This window comes from Corylus avellana, chromosome 1, assembly GCF_965113065.1.
Source record: "Corylus avellana chromosome 1, dhCorAvel1.hap1.2, whole genome shotgun sequence".
In the NCBI taxonomy this organism is placed as follows: Eukaryota; Viridiplantae; Streptophyta; class Magnoliopsida; order Fagales; family Betulaceae; genus Corylus; species Corylus avellana.
The window spans coordinates 10,251,128-10,267,273 of record NC_142490.1 but is presented as its reverse complement, the minus strand read 5'-3'; the positions used below and the strand labels follow the sequence as shown (position 1 = coordinate 10,267,273).

General features: G+C 34.4%; 1 long non-coding RNA gene across 1 annotated transcript; it reads left to right on the top strand.

Moving 5' to 3' along the window:
• The first annotated feature begins 3,039 nt into the window (after positions 1-3,039).
• On the top strand, positions 3,040-4,662 carry LOC132171915 (uncharacterized). The gene is made up of 2 exons (XR_009439095.2): positions 3,040-3,178; positions 3,742-4,662. It is a non-coding gene; the product is annotated as an uncharacterized LOC132171915 (long non-coding RNA).
• Positions 4,663-16,146: the final 11,484 nt, after the last annotated feature.

Below are 16,146 nucleotides of genomic sequence, written 5' to 3'. Positions count from 1 at the left end.
ACCAAGGTCCAAAGCATTGAACGACTATTTTATATGTACAAAACATGTATCTTTACAACTCTCGTGAAACACATTTTGATTTATTATGAACTCTATTTTTTTGTGAAAATGTGTGTTGCTTAAGCAAGACAATGAACATGGTGAGATTTGTAAGAGCATGCATGTAAAAGACATATAAGATTAATTGCATTAAGAGCTTATATACACATGATTAAGATTAAACTTAAGGCATGTGGGACACTAGGAGTGAGTACAAACTCACATGAATACTTGTTATTTTTCCTGCATTGTACAACTATTTTATATGTACCAAGGTCCAAAGCATTGTACGATTATTTTATATGTACCAAACATGTATCTTTACAACTTTCATGAAACACATTTTGATTTACTATGAACTCTATTTTTTTGTGAAAATGTGTGTTGCTTAAGCAAGATAATGAACATGGTGAGATTTGTAAGAGCATGCATGTAAAAGACATATAAGATTAATTGCATCATATGACATGGTACACCGATACGTGAAGGATAATGGCCATGGACTTATTATAAATGTTAGCTCTATGGTCAAATGTGTACGTGTTATATGGACCTTGGATCTAATGGATGTTTTGTGATTGGCGCAACCATGTTTAATTGGCAGGTCACTACAAGACGTATATCATTAATAGCGTGGATTACCTGAGGTTGGACTCGATCGGGCTGCTAGTGTAATGGACGGCAAAGTACATTAGCTTGGGCACCGATATTGTATTACAGGTCTATCGGGACAGCGCCAAGCCTATTGAGAAAGGGTAATGTCTCAGGTAGACCATACAGTTTGAACTATGACTTGATTCTCATAATTACAGCATATACTATATCTATATTATATTCATGATAATCTGTCATCTCATAATGCTACATGTAGTTTATCAACAATTGAGTTCATCATTCAAATAACATGTACATCGTTTGTATTTTTACTCACTAATTCGTTGGACTTACCCTTGTATCATTTCCCTTCCATTATATATAATTGCGATGTTTAATTAGCACAGCTGATGATGAATTTTTCAAGAGACACCTAGTCATTATGAAGGATTTGCTCAGGATCATTTTTGAGAACTTGGACCTTGTATGGCTCAATTCAATGTAGGACGCTAACAGATCTATTTGTCTAGAGATGATCGAGATCATCTCTATGTTTTATTTAGTTAAATATAGGCCTTAGTTTATTCAGAACAATTAATGGTGACGTGTAATATATTTTGATGACTAATCTCTGACTGATACATTTAGAGACCTATCTATGTTATGATACTCTTAAGTTTCACCATAGTTGTTATGATTGTGGTTTTAAATTATTATTATCTCTGTTCCTTAGTCAAAGTCTTCCACTGCAGTCTCTCTTCGGAAAGGATGAGATCTCTGAGTCTTGTTCCGAGAGGAATAAGGTTAAGAGGCGAACTATGAAGTCAATTACCAATTAATTGATTTAACTAGGACGTTACAGGCGTACAAAAAGCTGAGAAGATGGATAATGAGTTAAAATTGCTTTCCAAACTGTCATCGAATGTTCAGTACTATGCTCGAACGTTCGGTGTACTATTACCCAATGATTCTAGAGTTGCAGGTCGAATATTTGGTGTGTTCTAGCCTCGAACATTTGTGTTAGGGACTAAAGTCGAATGTTCGGTGGTCCCCCATCAATCAAACGTTCAACCAAAAGCCAAAAGTTAATTTTTTTTTTGTTGTTTCTCAAATAAAAAGGGTTTTAAAACAATTGCAGGTAACAGTTGCATATATGAAAATGTTTAATAAAACGATTTTTTTCCAATGGATGTATTTCTTTTCGAGTTTTTAAATCTTGGGGCACCACATCTTCGAATGTTCTAGGGTAACTTCCAAGGTTGGACTAGAATTAAAAATATTAAAACTGTTTCGGGATTTTTTTTTTTTTTTTTGAAAAAAATGTTTGAGATATTTTAAAATTGCAAGTTTTATTCTAAAACTTGAACCGAGTCGGATTAAATATTTTTATTTTATATTATTATTTCTGGGTATTGCATTTTCTCTCTCCCCCCCTATAAACACATATAGTTGTGACTCTACAAAACTAATCTTAAAATAAGGTCCTATGATTTTTTTTTTTTTTGAAAATGTTAGTGTACTCTTAGTATTTTCTTTTGACCATAAGTAGATATATATTATTTTCTAAGGAAAAAAAAAAAAAAAAAACTAACCTTTTGGGTTTCTTATTACTCTGACTCAATTTTTAAAAAATAATATCTACTTAAAATTAAATAAACACAAAAAAATTAACATTCTCCATTTTTTTTTTTGGGTGGTCTTCGGCTTTCGTGTCTTGCAATAATTTAGTGGGGATATATTCACTCAGCACAGGTTAGTAATTAATATTACGTACTTTACAATTGTTAATATATTTTTTCTAGTGGCATTTGGAAATTAGGGTTGAAGGTGAAGTACAATGGATTTTGAAGGAAACCTGAGGATTAATTTATGGCCCATTACAGTGTCAGCCTACTCTTGTCCATATCTCGCAGGTCTACTATTTAGGCTGGCGAGGTTTTGAGTCACAGAGACCGTGTAAACTAGTTGGGCTTTAAAAGGAAGCGCGTGAGATTAGGAGAAAACAGGCAATGAGTCCAAAAAGCCTTGATCCAACGGATATGATGATCTGATCAAAATTTGATACAGCTTATTATAGATAGATTGGTTACAGTTTCTCGATGGACGGGAAGCATGCAGCTAGCTAGCATTAAAATCAACCCGCAACATGAATTGACAACTGAATTTGATCACACTCACTGGAATCCAAAAATGCATTGAAGTTGTAAAGAAAGTTTGTTTAACCCAATAATTGCATATTGCAAGGCAGATCAGGCAGTGCTCTTTTTCTGGCCCTCGGGAGGAACAGTTGTCTTTATTTATTTATTTATTTATTTTGATTTTTGGGGTACGACCCTACACTTTTTCTCTATTCAGACTTCAGAGGGGGCAGTCTCCCCCCCACTCTTCCCTGCCAGGCCGCTCTACATTTCTACCACCTGTGACCCTAATATCCTCTCATTACGTCTATTTCCTATAGCTGCTTCTTAGCTGTTCTCCCTTCTCTCTTTCTCTCTTTCTTGGCCAGCCCACATGATGTTGCCTCTTTATTTCACTGTTTCACAAGGTGGGGGGTGGGGGGGTTATATGTCTTTATTATTCTCTTTATCTGCCTCTTTAACATCTGTCTCAGATCCCCTTGTATAAATATGACTATCATCTCTGGCTTTTTGCAAAAGAGTAGTGATATACCATGCGGCCTCCTCTCATATGCTTATCTTCGTGTCTCTATTTGTTTCTATGCTTTTTGAGTAATGGGTTGTGAGATATTACTACCTCTCTTCTCTGAATTTGTTCTAAACTTAGCTTTGCTTTATAATATATAGCAGCTACTTAACCTCTAAAGTTGTGCGTCTTTTGAAATTGTTAATATTCTTTCTGGGATGCACAACAAATAAATAAATTAAAAGAAGGGGGGAAAAGATAAAGAATTCTTTGATGATCCATGCATGTGCATGTTTCTCTTTGTGGGTTCTTTTGCTCTCTCTCTCTCTTTTTGTTTTATAGAAGTTGAGGAAATCAGGCCCTTTTCCTTCTGTCGAGTCTTGGCCTTGGTTCTAGAATTATCTACTTTCTCATTTTTTTGTGATTCTTCTGGTGGGAGAGGGAGTTGACCTATTCTTTTTGTAGAAGCATGCAAGAGATGTTCCCAAAGGAAAAAGTGAAGCTGCCAGCATGATCTAGCTTTGGTTAGGGATATATATATATACTAACCCTAACTAGGTCATGCTCTGACAGCCTCACTCCTTCCTAATTGGGGACCCAATAGAGATTCCAAACACCCTTCAAATCTCATGGAGAAAAAGCAAAAGGTAAGCATGAGAAATCACTGTAAGTATAGTATATTTCTCTTAGTTTCTGTTATTCCTGGCATGCGTTCCTTCTTACTTTTTCTTTTCTTCTACCTTTACTTTCTTTCATTTGTTTGTCCCTCTCCCCCCCCCCCCATTTCTCTCTCTCTCTCTTCTCCTTTATGTTTTTTCTGTAATATGTTACCTGCTTAACATCAGCACTGCTTGCCTTTTGCCTTTCTCTTTTGCTAACGCCATTGGGGTGGCCTTGGATGGATGGACGGACAGATGTGGTGACATGAAGCTCCTTAAAAGGATATTCCTTGTTTCTGGATTTTGGTCGTAATTTTTAACACTAGTTTTCCTTGATCACTTATTTGTGTATATATTACAAACTCATTAGCTAGCTGCTGATCTGAATAAGACATCCTGCTGCTGTGTACATGGTATCTTGGACTTCATCATAACCCTAACATGTCTATTTTTGGAACCAGAAAAGACTAGAAAAATCAACATACACGTGTGTGCATGTTTCTATCAGATCGATGTATCCATTTTTAATTATGCATTTTATATAATATATGTTCTGTGACATCTTTTCTTCCTGCCGATTAAAATCGTGTTGTGTCAGTGTCATATCAGAACCCTACCACTTAGTCAGGAGAGTGAGGATATTACGTCTATAGCATGTATATGTGTATGCTACATACCATTTTCTTTTTCTTCCAAATACCAAAGTGGATACCATTCTCTTGTTTAATTCGATTTAGAAGAATTATAATTCGATGGTACACAAAATAAAAGTAGCATGATTATTCTATAATCGACGTGTTTGTTATTAGCGAGTTCCATTTTCACACTGAAAAGTTGTGCTCATAGAAAAGGAAGACAACAGATCTGGGAGAATGGTGAACCCTTCTTTTTGGCATTTTTCCAGACTATTTCAGATTTACGAAATGCTTGGATTTCGTTTATGTTGCTGTAGAGGTTATGCAAACCACCACCAGTTTTTATTATTATTTGTATTATTTAAATGATGATCAGGCGCATGCGTGAAATAATAAAGTATTCTTGAGAAGGGATGCTTCAAAAGTAAAAATGAATGTGTAATGTAATGTAATATGGTTGTGTCATGTGTGAGCCTTCTATATTTGGGACCATTGAAAAGCTTTACTCCATGCTTAATGACAAATGCTTTGTTTTTTAAAGCCTTTTTTTTTAATTTTTCCTCTCATCCTTGGTTTTCTCCCTTCAAAATGAAATCATGCTCGGTATAACTTATCTCATGTTTGGGTTGTGAGTGATGATATTTCTTTCGTGCGAAGAATACACTACACGTCCGTATGGGACAAAATCACAGTTGGAAATGGTCAGAACTAAATTTGACAACATTTAATGTAGTAGTTAATAATCCTCATGTACTTTGTTGCCTTCCTATCCACGTATTTGACGTTTTTTGCCGTGTGTAGTGTGCAACAAACACTTTTCTTTGTTATGATTTAATGGTAGTGGCAGCCCTGTTTGTTATGCTTGTAATCATTGCATTGCACCTACACAACAAATTATTCTAGCGGTACTTGGTACTGTAATGGCATAGGTTAATGCTAGAATTTTGTCCGGTAAAAAGTTTTAGAATTGAGGCAGGATTGATATTACGTTTGAGGGATTTAAAAGTATTTTTAAATTTTTTGAAGAAAAATGTATTTGTTTCATAAAAGAAAGGTTAAATACCTTTTTTACTTTTGGGGTTTCACAATTTTTTATTTTTTAACTTTTTGGGTTTATTTTTGATCAAAGAGGTTCATGTGGTTTGCCTACAAACTAATATGGTCCTTTCATTTATATGCTGTTAGTAAATTTAACGGAAATTCACGTTACTGACTTAGGAACCAACTTTCAGTGTGAATCTAGTTTGAAAATCTAGTCATATTTGATGATTTGGCAATTAGAACCTGTATCAAAATGTAATTGGTCCTTAAGTCAATGACGTGAATTTTCGTTAAGTCTACTAACGGCAGATGGATGGAAGGACTATTTTGGTCTTTAAGCAAACCACAAGGACCTCTTGTAATCAAAAGTAAATCCTAACGACCAAAAGAAAGTTGTAAAACCCTAGGGGTGGATAAGGTATTTAACCCATTGAAAAATTAAAAGTGCTTTTAAGAGTTTAAAATGCCTAAAAATTATTAAAATGCACTTTAGGCAAAATTTTAAAAATGAAGTTTTTGTTCAAAAGCATTTTTTTTTTCTTAAAAGTTCTATTTTTCAAATGTAATTCCAAACAAACTCTTAGTAAGCATGCAGCAAACTTAGTAACCTTAAGGGGTTGGCCTAGTGGTTGATGCTTACGGTCAGCTTTCCTTTGATTTTTCCTAAGTTTTGGAAATAAAACTACTTTTTGCTTTCATGTTAAAATGTAATTCACAAAAACTTCTATTTCCTTTCCTTATACAGTAAAATATTATTTCTTTACAAAATATAAGTTTCTTATTTTCCCTCACATTTTTTACAAAATTTCAACATAATCTTCAATGAAAGACAAAAAGAGGAAAGATGAAAGATGAAAAAGAAATGTTTATATTAAAATAGTGTATAGGGAACTACTTTTGGTTTCCTACAAATTGGAAAACACTGTACCAACCATTGAGGATTTTTTAAATGTAAGGAATTTGATGTGAGTAGGTTTTTGTGATTTTTTTTGAAATTTTTCCTAAACATAAGGAAGGGAATGCCATATAGGGCATCTGCTGCTAGTACTCTTAGAGAGTATCTAGCAAGCTCCCCCTTGGGGCCACACAACGGTGCACAGGTCTGAAGTTTACTCTACAAGGGTTGGTTTGAAGGGTCCTACCTTGTCGAGGTTTCCCGTCATATAAAAAAATTAAAAATAAAAGTTTTAGACTAAGTGGTATCTCTATCATGTTTAAGGTTTGAGTTTCTTTACTCACAAAAAATAAAAAAATAAAAAATGGTTTGAGTTTCTTTGTATTTAAACAATTTTTTAGGGTTACGTTAGGGCAAAGTCGAGTTGTACTCATTTCGTGTGAGGGGGGCGCCTCATTTTGTGTGAGGGGGTGCTTCAGAATTTGCCTTTTAAAAATGGGTAAACAAAGTGACTTTGTTTTTGAAGGATTGTCCATTAAAAACAAAAAAAGAGTGAAAGGAAAAACTATGGCATGTTCTAAAATTGATACATTACCTACTAAAGAACACTACTACTCTCTACTACACTTCTTGAAACTGTTAAACGATGTGGCAAGAAGGCAGATAGAATTTGTCTCTTTCACAATTTTTAGTCCTTGATTGTTGCAACTTCATAAATTTTTTCTTATCTGGTCATTTTTAGCTTTTGTTATTCTGGTAGAACATTTTAAGCATAAAATTAACATGTTCAGTTCTTAGTATGTATGAGTCAAAGGCATAAGAGGAAACTTGAATAGTCAAAGATCGAAGTGGAAGAACCAACCCAAGAAATAAAGGCCCTTATCAAGTAGCATCAAAGTCTTAAGAAATTAAGTGCCCTAAAAAATGCATTAAAAGACCCCATTTTAAGAAATAAAAACCCCTAAAAAAATTGTAACTTTTAATTAATGATGACAGGTAAAATCTAATTAATTACTTCATAAGGTTAGAACATAACATATCTTAATTAAATTAGAGTTTAATCAAGAAAAGAATATATGCAATGAAAAGAATATCAAGTGAGAAAGGGACTACAGTCAAACATATTATTAGAGAATATCATTAAGAGAGGTATCCGGTCTCAAAGGCATCTTTGTTCAAAAAGAAAAGTAAATCAAGAGAAGGTAAAAATGCATATTTGTCGAGTGAGACAAAGATTAAAAATAATTTAATTATTTAAGACAACGTGTGAGGGAGAAAATTTAAGGTAATTTAAGATTCATTTCTAGAAGTCATAGAGATATACTTCATCTCCAGCATTCATGTTTATCTGACAATTTGTATTTTTATTACAAATAGAGAAATTGCAGCTAAAATTGATTAGAACCTCTATTTCGGGAAAAACATATTATTAGTACAAAGAATTGATATACCCCACCATTGCTTTCTTATTTGGTTGGCTTTATGGAGTCGCCTTCTTACTAATTAAGGTATTGTTAAGTATTTATGGTCACTTTCTAAATGCTTCCTGGATGATATGTGCCTTCTTATTTTTCTAGTTATTTGTTTTTTAAATGCAAAGAGTAAAACTCCTCCCATTATGTTTAGCTGGGAAGGTACCTTTCATTTATGTTTGTGGTTGTGGTGTATGGCATTTGACAGGAGACGAATCCTCAAATTGTTTAGAGCAAAATCAAAGGAGCTACCATTGTTTGTAATGTGGTTATATGCTCTGGGTCAAGGTTAGAGTTTAGTTCTTTCTAGGATAATAACTAGATTGGTGTTTGTGGCTTTAATTGGTGTATTGGTCCTATTGGATCAGATGATGGTGTTGAACCTGAAAATCAATAATCAAGGGATAAGGCTAGTCTTGACAGAGAGCATGCCAATTCAAAACCAAACAGATCTACTAATCGTGATTCGTGTGGCACAAACATTTTGACGAAGACTTGTTGTGCGTCTCTTTACAACAGACTCTCACATCAACCATGACCCACTCTTCTTCATCTTCAACCAACACAACTGAGTTTCAAATCAACCCGAACCCACCTCTCATTAATCTTCAACATCATTTTATGGTGAAGTTAACAAAAGAAAATTACTTACTATGGAAAGCACAAATTTTGCCGTACTTGCGGGGTCAGCACGCACCTTTTTGGCTTCAGCAACGACACCTCAGCTCCTGACGCAGTATAGATGAAAAATAAAATAAAGTTAAAAGATTGATGTCTCAACAATTGGGTAAATTTGGCGTCTCACCAGGAACGTAGAGTTTTAATTACCACATAAAAGAGCAATCACAATTCTCAAAGAGCAAAATAACTGTTTATTTCTCAATCATAGTCTCCCAAATACAATTGAAACTTATGCTTAAATAGACTAAAACAGTAAACCCATTATTAAATACATGCTCTTAAATATTAAAAACCATTACAAAATAATAATAACTTTAAAGTCTAGGGACAGGCTTACATGCTTATGCGGTAGTTTTGTCTACCGCCAGGATGTCTTCAAAGGGTTTTTTAACCCTTAGAAGAAAATTACCGTGAATTAATTAAAAAAAAAAAAAAAAACTACCGTGAATTAAAATAAACTACGGTTAATTAGTCTGCTTGTTTTTTTTTCTTCGCTCTCAAACAAATAATTCTCTTTCTTCTTTTTGGGACCAAAACGACTCCAAGCAGATTTTTTATATTATCAAACTCCAAAACATTTTAGATATGTTGATATTATGATAGAGTCATGTGTTTTGTTTTGTTTTGGTTTTTATTTTTTATTTTTCTAGCTAGACGGCATGGGTGGCTTTGGAAGTACAAAATTCAGCCTTTGAGAAAGAGAGAGCTTTGGTCTCTACGTCTCTGTACTTTCCTCTTGAAACTTGCCAAGAAAAAGAAGAATTTCGGTAAGAGGAAATTAAAGAAATAGATTCAGAATTTCAAGAGAAAGAAACAGATTCAGAAAAAGAAGAACGGCTAAAAGAGAATTATTTGGAGTCGTTTAGGAAACAGATTCAGAAGAAGAGGAGAATTATTTGTCTACCGGCCGGCTCGGAGTCGTTTTGGTCCCAAAAAGAAGAAGAGAATGTGAGTTCACAGCAAAAATAGAGAAGAAAAAAAACAAAGAGACTTAACGGTAGTTTATTTTAATTCACGATAGTTTTTTTATTTTTTATTTTATTTTAATTCACGGTAGTTTTCTTTTGAGGGATACATGTCACTTTTAATAAAATTTAGGAGAAACTTCACTTTGACCCTCTGAACTTCCACCCGATTTTACAAACTCCCTTTGAACTTCCAAATCTCTTATTTTGGACTTTTGAACTTTTAATTACTCTCAATTAGAATCATTCCGTTAATTTTAGCCGTTAAAAATACAAAAAAACACCAAAATGTCATTGATTTTCATTTTAAAAAAAAATAAAAAAAACGTTTTGGAAGTTGAAATTTTATACAAAAGTCAAGGGTATAAATGTCATGTAACGTTTAAAATCCGACAAAGGGGTCTACATTGAAAGTAATTCAAAGTTTAGGGGTCCAAAACGAGAGATTTGGAAGTTCAGGGGGGTTTATAAAATCGAGTGGAAGTTCAGGAGGCCAAAGTGAAGTTTCTCCTAAAATGTATTCCAACTTTGTCACTTCTATTAAAGAAAACATGTGCATTTCACATATTAAGAGACACATGTCTCTTATATAGACTAGGTTGAAGAAAATTTTTCCAACCTAGTTTGGATGAAAACTTTGTCCGTTAAAAAAACCCTTAGAAGACATCCTGGCCGGTAGACAAAACTACTGCAGGTAAGCCGAATCCTAAAGTCTAAATACTAATATTCTTTCTTCATTCTACATCATTCTCACCTTCTTTGAAAAAACTCGTCCTTGAGTTTAGAAGGTGAAACACGAGCTGAAGACTTTCAAACCAAAGAAGACGCACGAACACAATAGATAAATTGAGTCTCACAATCTTCCTACTGTGATCACAACAAAACCTCTCCATTGCAGGCTGTCATGCTTTGGATCTACTTCTCTTTATGCTCTGAGTTGATGATGAGTAGTTGCTGAACTGTAGACTTTCAAACCAAAGAAGACTCATGAACACAATAGACAAATTGAATTGCCCAATTTTCCATTGTGACCACAATAGATTCTCACCATCGCAGGTGGGTTGTTCGGTGGCACTTTGAGTCTACTACTCCTTATGCTCGGCCATTACCCTTATTCATTGGGCCAATTTGAAGATAGAAAAATAAAAATAAAAATTAGCAAACACACACACACACCATATGTATATAAACCTCATTAAGCAGTGAGTGTTCGTGTCAAAAAGTGAGAAGTTTAGTTTGATTAATAGCATAGCTAGCTTAGCTTTGTAACCTTTTTGACTCGAGTTAATAAGTCCTTAGGGGTGTATTTTGTTGTGAGTTTTAAAGTACTCGCAAATACACGAGTCGTTTGCAATATAGTTTATGCAACTGCGAGGTCGAATCCACAGGGAATTGTGTCGTGAAAGCTAATTTCAATCTAAATCAATTCTATATTAACTTAGTTCCAAATTTGATGTGAATTTTCTTGCAAAATTATGAATTAAATAAAATTGAGTAAATCAAATGATAAAAAGCACTAAGGTTTCAAAATTCACCTTACCAAATTAAAGCTCACATTCTCATGTTTTTGTTCATATATCCGACAAGGAATTAAATCCTATGCAAGTTCTATTATTTTTATAAAATTAATCTATTGAAACACTCAATGAATCCATCCTAATTACAAATCACAACGAATATCTAATTGAGACCAAAACATCCAATGTATCCGTTTGAATTACGAAAAACAATGGATATCCAATTTCAATCGAAAGATTCGATGTATCCGTCGGATGAAACACATCGAATATCCAAAGTTTAATCAAACCAATAATCAAGCAATCAATTAAAAGAGTTTAATCTAATAACTGAATTGAAATAGAACATCATATATATATATATAAATGTCGGAATTGTACGAACATACATGAGAAATATAAAGCTAATCAATGGTGATGCTTCATCTACAACCTTAGTTGAAGATTTTAGCCTCTCATGACTTTAAACAACATCATAACAATGGATTGAATTCATGAAAAGTAAAAAACTTACAAAGGGAATCGAGTTCAAAGCTCAAAAATATTAGAAAATCGGAAAATTACAATGAACAGCGCCCCCTTGGCACGCCTCTGTACTTTTCCTTAGAAAAATATGGTATTTATAACCCTAATTTAGGGTTTCAGCGCTTCCAGGTCGGACGAGTGTGCTCGATCGCACACTAGGTGCGCTCAATCGCACTCGAGCATGCTTGACTTCTCCTGCAGCATAGCGCTCACGCACTGGTGGATTGCTTGTGGGCGTGTATGCGCTCGAGCGTAAAACTTCTGCGATCGAGCGCATATGCGCTTGAGCTTAGGAGTGTGCGCTCGATCCTAGTTCCTCAGATGGCTGTTTTTCCAACCTTCTTCCAAAATCTGCAATTTTCATTTTAAAGCCCCAGTTTTCCCTTAACAACCTGCAAAACACTAAAATACCAAAACTAACACGAAACGTCAGATTAAGACACTGCTAAAAGATTAATAGATGTATATTAAGGGACTCAAATATGTAATATTTGGCACTCATCAAATACCCCCAAACTTACATTTTGGTTGTCCCTTAGCAAAACAAAACGAAAAACAAACTGAAAGCAAGAAACATAAATTCGTTGTCGTGGGAGAGACGATTGCATTTAGTATATGCAACAAGCCTTTTAAACCCCTAGGTATCCTTAGTGAACGAGTGAAGTCTTGTGAGGGTTTAACATGAATGATACCCACAAACATTGTCAATGCTATGTTATTGAAAAGAATAAAGTTTCACACAAACCATGGATCTCATTCATAAGCATGCTTAACAAGACAAACACTATCATCACAATCATTAGGGAATCCAATATCAAAGAACTCATAAATGGACAATTGAGACATCATATGTTCTGATAGGTGCAAGGTGAAATTAACATACAATCATGAGGCTTCAAATAAAATTCGTTGGAATTCCTATCAAATAAAACAACCAAGGCAAGATATGCATTTTTTTTTTTTTTTGTGAAGGGGGAGAAGGAGGAGAATCAGACACAAGCTTGGGATAAAGAACTGAAGGCGAGATCAAGAAGAGTTTTTGAGTTTTTCTTCTCTTCCCCAATTTATTTTATTATGTAGTTAATATTTTAATTAGGACTAGTTTGAAGCCCTAATCATGTCTATGTAGAATTGCAATATTGACACTTTTGCTACAATTATATTTTTGATATTTAACTTGATTATTTCCTGTTTAATCGAATTCTTCATATGAATGTGCTTGACAAACATATGCATGTGTTTGGATTTGTTATTTGTGTCAATTTGGATGACCGAATCCTAGGCATAATAGAGTGACAAAAGAATCTCATCACAGGTTCTTGGATTAATCAACATGGGGAACCAAGAGTAGATACCATGCCCTAGGCTTCATGTGGTTGCCGATTTCCATAGATTTATGCTTTCTTAAATAACAACTTGGTGTAATGCTAAATTCTTTGAAAAAGAAAAGAATTAGAGTCGATACCATGCCTAGTTCGTTGCTTTGGGAAATCAATAGCTTAAGGAGTAGATACCATGCCCTTAGGTTGGCAAACATTGGGTATGTTGATATAATTGAAATGATTGTATATTGTTTATCTTATTTGAGTATAGTTAGCGGTGGATTTCAAAACCCTAATCCTTTTTAGTCTAATATTTTTAGTTAATCTATTATTTTATCTTTTTAATTAAATTAAATCTGTGACATTTAGTTTAATTCTGTTAATTAATTAGGAAATTCAATTCTAAGCATAATTTACCAATTCTTGGGGGAATGATTTTGTATTTGCATGCTATACTATCGTTTTGATCTTGTGCATTTGCGAGTAAAACGTAGCAAATATTCACCTATTAATTTATGTGGGTATTTGTCACAACATTCGCTCGGTTTTTGATTAACGTCTTGAGTGTGTTTGTTGACCTCTTATATATGGAGCGAAATACTTCTTTGTCTTCATTCTCTAATGCTCCTCCCATTTTTAATGGGAATGATTATACCCATTGGAAAGTATGTATGAAAGCTTAATTAAAAGGGCTTAATCATAACATATGGGTTATTGTTGAGAAGGGTTTTGAAAAACCAGATGGTGATTTTGACAAATGGAGCATGGAAGATACAGTGAAGAACAACTGGAATAACCAAGGGTTAAGTTGCATCTTCAACTGTGTATTGTTGGATGAGTTTCGACGGATTACTCTATGTGAGACTTGAAAGGAATCGTGGGATATTCTTGAGAAGATCCATGAAGGTTCAAAGGGGGCGAGAAAGGGCAAACTTCAAATGTTGACATCTCGCTTTGAGACTGAACATAAAGGAAGATGAAATGTTTGATGATTTCTACACCAAATTAAGTAAGATTGTGAACTTTATGCGAGGGCTTGGTGAGAAAGTCCTTAAAGTAAGAGTGATTGGAAAAATTTTGAGATCACTTCCTACATGTTTTGACCCTAAGATAACTGCGGTTGAAGAAAGCAAGGATCTAGAGCTACTAGATGTTGACGAATTGGTAGGTTCTCTCATAACCTATGAGAGCAAGAGATTATCTCCCAAGGCTAAGAGCATAGCATTTAAAACTACTAAGAAGGAGAAGGAAGTGGTCCATGAAGAATCGGGTGATGATGAGTCCTTTGACTCTAAACCAATAGCTATACTGACCAGGAACTTCCAGAAGTATCTGAAGAATGTTAAACGGACTGAAAGCAAAACATCGGAGTGGCCAGTCAAAGAAGAATCTTAGAAGGATCCAAGAGATAGATCCTACAGAGACTAAAAATCTCGTTTTCCTCAATGCTATGAGTGTCAGAGATATGGTTACATCAGATTTAACTGTGGAAACCTAAAGAATGCAAAAGAAAATGCAATGAATGTATCTTTGAGTGAGGAATCAGAATCAAATGACTCCGATGACCACAACGGGAAAAAAGTTGCTTGCATAGAATTCCCTGCTACCATTCAAGGTTCTAGTGATTTTGGGTCAGCTGAGGTAGATGGTAACTCGTATGATGAAAATTTGGATGAAGGTTTAGTGAAAAGCAGCAGTCCTATTGTGTCTCATGACACTCTTGTCTGAAATTGCACAGATGCTAGGAAGAAGTGCAAAGATCTCATGAAGCAATTGGTTGTAGCTGAAGAGCAAAACATATTTCTTCAAAATCTGTTGGACTCGGCCTACAAAACTGAGTAATCTTTGAAGGTAGAGAATAATTCATTAATGACCAAATTGTTTGATGCTAACAAACTTTGTGTGAGTTTGTAGGATGAAAATCAATTTGGGGTGAACAAAGTGGATGGGATTAAGGACTCTGAAGAGGTTCAGAAAGAGTGCTTCCCTGATAAATCCCCTTCATCCAAGTTGAATACCATACTGAGCATGCAAAAGCCGTTTGGTGACAAAAATGGAATTGGATATGATCAGAATGCCTCATCTACAAAAAATGAGGTAGCTTTGGAAAAATTGACAAATTTTGTTCCTGCTTCACATGCCTCACATGTTGTGTCAAATAGCTTTGATAAAAATGACAAAGGGAAGGGTAGATTGTTTGATAAACCCCCTTTTATTTTAGGATGAGAAGGTCCAGTGGACAATTTTCTCCTACTTTAAGGAGAACTCATTTTCAAAGGAAAATTCCCACTTGTCATTTCTATGGTAAAGGAGGTCATATCCGATCACACTGCAACCAACCCTCTCATAAAACTCCAATTGAAACTCCAATTATTATGAGAATGAGACTAAAAATGACTCCTTTATCCAAATCATATCTTAGTTGAAAGATATTACCTTTAGGTTGGACAAACTTGAAGGTAATTAGGATCATTTCTAGGTTGGGATTAGGTACATGGCTAGTTCTTCTTGTTAATTGTGCTATTTTGTGTTCTAGCCCATGTTTTGAGTGTTGCATTTTTGTTTTTCTCTTTCTGTTTGCATTTAGTTTCTGTTTGAACTAGTTCAACTGTTTAGATATCATTCTCTCTCCATGTCTTTTGTTTTGATTTTCCCTGTGATGAAGTAAGATGTTCTTTTGCTAAATTTGTTACAATGTGAACACAAGTGTTCTAAATGCCTTCATTTGAAGTGATTCTTGAGTAAGTCTTTTGGTTGTCAACCTTTCTAAGGCATTTCCCATAAAACACAAGTTTCAAGACTAGGATACACTTTTTCTTCCCGTGTCTCATGTATATCTAGTTTGAAATTTTGTTTTTGACCTTTTTGCAAATTGACCCCATATGTTTGAATTAATGTATTGATCATGTTTTGGTTATGAAATTAGGTAAATAGATGATGATTAAGACACATTAGGTAACCTATGCAAGACCTTGCATGTTAGATTTCAAATTATCAATTAAAGTTATAAGCATGAAAATTGGTGTTGGTTGACCTATGAGAAAATGTGATTATGCCTATGTGCGATTAATTCTATCTTGATGTTTTGATTTTACTGATTTGTAAGTCAACGGATGGCTTGGCTGGAGAGAAATGATGATTTGATGATGGATTTATGT